Here is a 9157-nt window from a genome sequence, read left to right as displayed (position 1 = left end):
TTGCGTTCAACAGACAATAGCTTACAAGCACAATTAAATGAATGGATGACTAATTAGTCTGATGCATTACAGAAACTGTAGGAGTAGAAAATACAATCAGTTGTTGTGCTACATTAAATGTTTTCTTCATCTCATTATCTTCATCATCATCATCTTTTTACTGAAAATAACTGCCATTCCCTTATCAGCAAATTATTTTTCAACATTCGAGTCAGTTTAGTCAGATATTTCGGTGGACTCAGATCGCTCTCTTTATTGTTATTTTTTAAGGATGGATATAAAATAAGCAGGCAATTTCCCTGTCAGATACTGTAGCTTTACAGCCAAATGAGGGATATCTAAAATGAACAGTAATAACCCAACCCTCAGATCCCGCAGGACAGCCCGTGTCATTTCATGCAGGAGTTATCTATCTGAACAGCAGGTGTCAAGGAGGTATTAGTGTAAAACAGAAGCTTCAGAGAACTGGAGGTTGCACAGGTCGCTTGGATCCACTTGAACGTGCCCTGAAGTAAAGGACTGCTGTTTGGATCTCTAGATCAGTCATTGTGGCCTAATTTGGAGTCATATTTTGACTTTAAATATATCCTCAGAGTGTGTGTAGGGCATGTTTTGGTACTGCCACAATAAACTGTTATATCTCAGAGTAAGTCATGTAGACACTTATGAAGACTGATGGTTGACTGCTCACATTTTTAGCCAAGCTAGCTAGGGATGGCAATCTCTGTAATGTCGGCCACCACTTTGCTCCAGACAGAAATATCTTAACAAAGATTACATGGGTTGTCATGAAATTTTGTAAAGACATTCATGGTCCAATAGTACCAACAAATATCCTACTGTATTTATTTATCATATATTTGCAATGTTGATGTAAGAACTACACATTAATTTTGAAATCAAGGCACCATGTTCCTCAGCTGAGGCATGTTTGTGTTTGTGTTGGTGTGTCTCTCTGAGCGTTTCATCCTACCTTCAGTGTGTGCCACGTCTGCCAGACAGGCCCATGCTGTAAAGAGTACAGCCAGAGAAAACCTTCGAAGAACAACAGAATCGCATAGTGAACAAACATTAAATGTCTCTGTTCTTCTGGATCAATTGAGGTAAAAAAAGGGGGAAGGGGCAATTTAATAATTAAAAGTGTCAAATTAAACAAATTAGCAATGTAATTCTTGAGAAAATCTCTCTCTCTCCCCTTGTTAGCAGTTGCAGTTAGGACATTAATTACATAATAAATTTCTGCCCGATCATATTTAGGAGAAAGATGATTCATGTGGCGATCTGGCCAAGCTGACTTCACAATACTTCCTATCATGGGAAAACTGTGCACTGCACTTTTCTTTGCTTTTAGCTAGATTGAGAATTCAAATTAGCCTGACATGGTTTGAAATCTACCGTGTTAAGCTAGCTAGCAGACTGGAGTACACCACCCAGATCTGTATTAATCACGGAGCTGACAAGTAGCTAAAAAGTTTATCATGGCAAAGCTGTTTCGATGTAAGTAAATGGAAGATGCTAAAACACTTAGCTTCTTAGGGAGGTATAGTTCAATAAAAACACAGATATGTGTGGTCGACCCTAGTCTGCTAGTTAGCCGATATGTCGAGATAACTAGCAGAGTACTGGGGTAGTTGATAAAAAAGCTAATGTTAATTGTTTCATGTAAGTGAATGGAAAATGCTAAAATGATTAATGCCATACTCTGTGAGGTATAATCAAATAAAAACACAGATTTGGGTGGTCTACCCTAGTTTGCTAGTTAGTCGCTTAGTAAAGCTTTCTAATCAAGTAGGGTCCATTTGACAGATTTGATAGTTTATTTCATGGCAGCAAAACATTTTAGTGATTGAATGGAAAATTAGGTGGTACTTCAGCTGAAAGGGAGCTGTCAATCGAGCCTGATCTGACCATGCCCCCACAATCCTGACAAATGGTTTGAGCAGCCAAATGAGCTATTTTTGAACTAGGTTTTCTAATAGTTATGAACGTTTATTTTCACTCAGATTTTTGTTGATGCTTAATGAGACACTCAACTTTGATATTATATATGCATTTTTACTATTTCAAGCCAAATGTCCAGAGGCTTTAAAACTTAAATCTCCTCTCCTTCATAGTGGCAAACCCGCCAACCACTTTGTCTTTGTCAATGTTTGTGATGTGGGGGCGAAGAGAGAGCTTGCTGCCTACTGAAAGCTTCTCCTAGGACATTTTTCAAGCAAGATGAATGACAAAGAGCTCCAGTTCTGAACTTTATTGGTGGACCAATTGATACGGGGTTTATGGAGTTTTAACCACGTTTGACTGAGGACCAAGGGGGTATGAGGGTAAGAGATGATATGGAATTGGATGGACCACAATGATTGCCAGATAGGATGAGGTGCAGGGGTTCAGTAACGTAAGTAAGTACTTGAGTGAGGAGCCTTCCATTGAGGGTGTGGGCATCAAGGGGAACATCAAGTGGCAAGGCAGAAGGTAGAGAGGCTATAGTGGATGGCAGAGTTGGGCTGAGCAGGACAGGCAGACGAAAGAGTGAGCATGGCTGGCTGAGGATAAGCTCAGGGGTTTAGTAAGCAAGTAGGAGGGGCGGGCAGGCAGGCAGGGGGACTGAAGGGTAGTGATCCTGGAAACACAAGGAAACACAGTAGGTACAGGTAATTCAGCACACAACACGAGGAATAACTCTGAATATGCTATTGCAGAGCGTCTGAGAGCAATAGACTGCCATTGTAGTTGAAATAATGATCTGGCGATGAGTGGATGGAGAACTAGAGAAGATATACTGTTGAGTTGATAAGTTGATGGAAGGCAGATGTGCAGGCTGGGCGAGTGAGGTGAGTCGCAATCAGGAGGAAGCCGGAGAGTGCCAAGGAAGGGAAGCCATGCCCACACCACATGCACACACACACACACACACACAGACAGACAGGGGAAAACAGGAGACAGAAGGGAAAAGGGAAACACATGGAAACACATGGGAAATAAGTGGAGGCATGGCTGGGGATGTGACACTTTATGCTTTATTATTCATAGCATGACTTCTGCCACAGCTTATGCCACACTGTTTGGCAGCAGGCTATGGATATGTTTAGCTGTCTGTGTTATAGCATTATAAGACCAGTCACTGAGGCTACTCCCTATGTAATCAACCAGAAGCCAGGATATCTCTTGTTGGAAAAGTGGAAGACAGACATACAATATGACCCTTACCATAACAGGAAATATGTCCAAGAGTCATTTATTTGACAGGTTGAAAAAACCCTCAAGGATTATGTTACATAATGCTGCTCAGCATGTATGTTGTTGTTCATTCCTTCTCTCGGGCCTCATCAACATGTCTTCAGTATTCATATAGAATGAAAGCTTCAATTTCCATATCAGTGTGTTTTATGTTGAATTCAGAATGTCTCTGGGAGATTTGCTATACAGATGAAGTCAAGGCAAGGGCAAATTAGTGATGTGTCCTGCAACTGTGTTCTCAAGTGTTTACAATCAAATCTGAGGGCAGGGATCTCACTTGAGAGCTGTATAGTCTCTGTTCCCTGGGGGCAACAAAGAGGATGGGATGTGACCCGTGCCAAACAAATCAAAGCCACGCACAAAGGCCAGCGGGGCAAAGCTGGACAAATGCCCAACAGACAATGGATGTGTTTTACCCCTTCTGATACTGTTTACAGGGCCATTAACAGTATGTACTTTCTATCTCTCTGGTTCTCTCATTCATTCAGTCTCTCATTTTTCCAAAATCCAAGGCAAAGAACTCAGGAACAGTACTGAGTGACTTTATAAACAAACAAGAAAAAATAGTTTTTTCCATATGTCTGCAATGAAATGTAAGTAATAACAAAGAAAACAAAACAGATACTATAATAAGCTAGAGGACAAACAGCATGTGAGTAAAGAGTTAAATGAAAATAATAGACCGTGGACTGGATGCAGTCAAACGGAGATGGAGATACAAAGCTTGAGAGATGTTCAGAGAGGCGAGGAACAAGAGGAGAGGATGAGAGGGCCAAGAGAGGCACATCAGAAGGCGAACGTGGGTGGAAAGAATGAGTGAGTAAAACGCTGCTGTGGACTTTACCTTGAAGCTCCAGGGGAAGAGCGTGTGCGTGTGATAAGGACTGCAAGCCGTGCAGAGGGTGAGGGGAGGGGGAAGCTGTGGAGAGGGGATGAGAAGTTGAGCACTCCACAGAGTGAGAGAGAGGAGAGGGAGAGGGGAGAGGCTGAATCACAGGGACAGAGAGCTGGAGTGTGTGAGAGGCTTTGTGCTGCATGTGTGTTTCTCAGGAGAATGAATGATGCCAGGACTACAGCTCCACTTCCTTCTTCACTGGAGTATTTTTAACTGGATTTTACTTCCACAAAGTCAGTGCTATAATATTGGATTGTTTTTACATTATAAACATCTGTCTGCTCAGCTGCTTCATGGTCCATAACAGTAAAAATGCTGGTAAGATTATCCAATCTAATTTTTCCTTAAATATTTTTATGTGTTTGGTAATATATGACACAAGGAGATGAAACATTTTTACATTTTATTTTATTTTCTGTGTGATGTTTTTTTTTTTTTAATTTCCAAACTTGTGTGTGATCGCTGATGGAAAATTAATTTGTGTCAGGCTACATTTGCATGTGAATAATTTGTTTGTTTAGAGCGCTAAACTGTTATTACTCTTGAAACACATTCAATTTCAGTTTGTTATTTGTGACATTTATTGAAACAGATAATTCTGTAGTTTTCTGAAATAAAAGGCTTCCAAGATTACTGCTTTAATGTTACTGGTTGTGTTAAACAAATTATTATTAATTAGGATGTTTTTGGTTGAATTTATACAAGAACAGCACGGCAGGTCATCAAAATATCTAAATTAAGTGACAGATGATGAAGACTGCTTTCCTAAGAGACATATTCAGACATACTTGGAACTTTAAAAGCAAAATATTTTATATCATATTTTAGCACTGTATGAAATGTTAAACAATTGAAAACTGGCATGTATGACTGTTATTTCATTTGCTGTCTCTTCATACACATAAACATTCATACACACATTAGCACATGCTGCATGTCCATAATTGTTTGACCCAAAGGGAACAAAGCATTAAATGCAGTTCATGGAAAATATTTATTGTTAAACTAACTTGATGTGAGATTCTTTACAAAGACCGATTCAACTGAAGGGAATCCCAAGCTCTCTGCTGAAATCTTCAAAATGAATACATTTTGTCATTGTTGAGCCACAAATCATTTAAAAGCATTTCTAAATGTGAGGATGAAACTGTCAGGTGGATTGCTGCCTGGTGTCTGATCGCTCAGGCATGTAGCAGCTGTTGACTGAGTACAGTGAGGTGGATGTGACACCCATTAGCAGTGTGTAATTTAGACTCATTGACAGAATGGAGGAAGCGTGCGCACACATACAAACACACACTAAATTCCACTGATGAAATAATCTGTCATAATCTGTCAAATTATTGTTTGCTTTAACAGCAATCTTATCTCTTGAAAACCATCTTAACTGGAATCTTATTCATTTTATTAATGCTATATTTACTTGGTGAAATAACTATCAATGGAAAAAAGAGAGAAGTGTATTTTTGTGCTTGTGTGAATGTGTTCTTCTTTGACAAACACAAGGGAAACAAACACAGACAGAATAACAGGCCAAGATGTGACGAGAAAGTCATATTTCTGCTCATGTGCTGTGGCAGTCGGCCTCAGGCGGCTCTGAGCCAGCCTGTCCATTATTATTGCACATGACCCTTCTGTGCATTGAGCGACCTGGCCTGAGAGCCCTGACCAAGCCCCCACGGTCTTCCTACATATGCCTGACCTGTCACTCAGGGACATAGCCCTGTCAAAGACAATTCATGCATGCATTACCAACAAACTAAATCTAAACGCACCTATTGCAGTACATTTGTCTCCAGAGAACAGAAAACTGTAGGCATCATTAAAGGGGCCCTGCTCATTTTATGGTTTCCTCCATTTCTGCACACGTGATCACATATAGATAATGAACACTTATTTGAACAACTCCATTATTTTTGTTCTGTTTTATGCTTCAGTTTCAAACTCCCCTTAAAACATTTAATAAATGAACATAATCTTAATTGGTTCCTTCCACAATTCCTTGCCATTACACAATCACTAAAACCCCACCAGTCTTTAGCATTTGACTGAAAAAATCCTCCATTAGTACTAAGTGGCAACTACTATGGCTTGAGGCTGAAGCCAATGCGGAAGTACCTTAAAGTGCAATGTTACTGATGGCCGCTAGATGCTGGCTTCAAAAAATCCCTGTCTCCAATTGACTCCCATTCAAAAAATGTCAACTTCTCTCTAAAAATACTATGTCAATAATTTTGTTCAATGAGTCATTATGGTCTCAATCTCTAAATTCAGACTGTCTAATAAGTGTGCTGGTCGTCATTTTGTCTGCTGTATTGGTGCTGATTGAAAGCCGTGATTGACAGTTCACTCACATCTAAAGTAACTAACATTAGCCCATTAGCGCATTTTGATACCTTTATTAGAGAGATGGGGAATTGAATGCAACAATAGTCCCCAGTTGAATCAGTTGCAGTTCATGGGAGATGCCTCAACCCCCTCTGCCACTGGAGCATCCCTCCTTGCATGTGCATTTATGATGTTCATGTGAAACAAAGTGTCTTTTCAGTTTGCTTTGTGAAGTAGTAGGCATCTCCCCCATTTCCACTAAATGGAGATTTGTCATCATCAAACTTTGCATTTGAGGGCGATGCATAACGTGTTGCAAAAAGTGTTAACAGTGCAGGGAAGTATTGCAATTTTAGACAAAAATGACCTGTTGTTACACATTACAAGAAGAAGAAAAGCTATGCTCACCTAATGTGTGGTTTCCATTTTGCTGTCAGCTTCTGATGATATATATAAAAGTCACAAGTGGTATCTATAGATTATCCTTGGTTTGGTTCACTCCAGACTGAGGGTGAATCTGAGTGGGACAAAGCCATAGTGTCAGATCCATGTACAGTAATGAGCACCATTTTTACACAGTAATCAAAAAGCCCACATGTAAGTGGCTCCTTGGATGACTGCAAACACATAATTGCAGACTTTGTTTTCAGTGTTCCTGTTCTCCGTCATCTACTGTATCAACGCATTTGAATCAACAGCAATTCTCTGTCAATTCTCTTTTAAACCCTCTCAGTGCTGAGCTAATCAACTGCACATCGAGGGCCTATTAGAACATTATCAAACCTCACAGGTTCAAGTGATCAGTGGTTAATCAACAGTCATGTGTCAGAAGAAGGAGAAAACACCAACACAAACTGATAAATATGGAACCTGCAACCAGGTGCTGTCAGTCTACTCTTTATAATCTACATCTGATCTAGCTATTGACAAAAACTGCTGAAACATCATGTAAAAACTATTGAAAATGGCTTTTTGAAATTGCAAGTTGTGGCGAAAATAGGAGCAGTTTAGGAACAGGAACAGTTTGCAAAAGCCATCACACACACACACACACACAAAATAATGAACCCTCATTCAGGCTTCTTTTGTTGTTCAAGAAATGTCAACAGATGTAGGACATGCTGAACTGTGTAGTATTTCATTTTCCCCTTTTCCAAAACACAGACAGATATCTTAATTTGTACTGGATGTGAAGATGATGGGATTTTTTAACAGTAAGGTGCGAGTGTGTGTGTCATAGGCTACTTTCAGGGACAAATTTCAGACTAAACACCACTTAATTGAGGACGGCTTGTTCAAGTGGGGACAAAAGCCATGTCCACAGTTGGTAAAATGCTGATTTTTGGGTCAGTGGTTAAGGTTAGGGTTAGGTTAGGGTTAGGCAAGCAGTTGTTATGGTTAGGGTTAGGGTAAGTCTCCAGGAAATGAATGTAAGTCTATGTTATGTCCTCAAAGGTGGCCTAGGTCAACATGTGTGTGTGTGTGTGTGTGTGTGTGTGTGTGTGTGTGTGTGTGTGTGTGTGTGTGTGTGTGTGTGTGTGTGTGTGTGTGTGTGCATGCGCTGCCTTTGCTGTCAGCTGCTTGTCTCACTACACCTGGGGTCTTGCCACAGGGAAGACTTCCGCTTGTCATCTTTACTCAAGGTAAAGGCAAAAAGCCCCATAATGAGGTTCATCCACTATCCTCCCCAAAATAAATTTTCTTTTGTTTACCACCAGTACCATCAGACAAATTAAAAGTAAAAGAATTGCTTTGTTATGACATGAAAATTAATGCCTAAAGCTGTTGAAAATACCTCACATTTTACAAGCCCATGGTGTTAAATGTGTATGATTTAAAGATTCATGTTATTTGATTTACACCGGTTGTTATGGATAACTTTCTCTAGTTAAATGATTCATAGTTAATATTATTTAGTTATAAAAAGCTGAAGCTGAGAGAATGCAAGATTCATTTATAATATTAATACTCAAAATACTCCCTTTTAAGTCTTGGTACAGAGGCTGATGGATTTTCTCACATCTGCTTTCACCAAACAGAAGGTTGATACTGGACAATCCTGCAAAACCCAGGATCACATTTTGCAACATTTTAAGCATAACAAAATGTTTAATGTAATAATTCCCACAATTCAGGTATCTGTGAGAGGCAAATACAGCATGGTTAAAGGTATACTACGGAGGATTTGTTGGTTACACACAGCAGTGTGTTGCCCCCCCGCTCAACAAGCAAGTGAGAGAGAGTGAGAGAGAGAGAGAGAGAGAGAGAGGGAGAGAGCAGCGGTGAGAAGCGAACTAGAGAGTGAAGCAAGCGGCACTGGTGAGAACAAAGCCGTGAATCAGAGAAATAAAATGTTATTTCCTGTTTCACAGCAGTTACATTCTAAAGCACAAATAAACACACCCACACCTCCACACAACCCTGCAGGAAGGTGCCGCATTGCTAGTGTGTGTATCTCAGACCTGCCCTCGGTCAAGCAGACACACAGACCTGTTGCTCTTTATACATCCATGACACAGAGACAGAAAGCAGAGTCGAGCAGAGCAGAGAGACAGAGACAGCGATGTAACCCAGTCACTACACTACGAGTCCTGACCTCACACCCTGCACGCTGTTATTGGTTGGGGGCTACACACCCACTCCCCAAAGGCTGACACCCAGAAGCATCCTGAACACAGCACAAAAAATGATCAACGT

The sequence above is a fragment of the Thunnus albacares genome, chromosome 1, assembly GCF_914725855.1.
Source record: "Thunnus albacares chromosome 1, fThuAlb1.1, whole genome shotgun sequence".
Lineage (NCBI taxonomy): Eukaryota > Metazoa > Chordata > Actinopteri > Scombriformes > Scombridae > Thunnus > Thunnus albacares.
Note: the sequence above shows the minus strand (reverse complement) of the source record.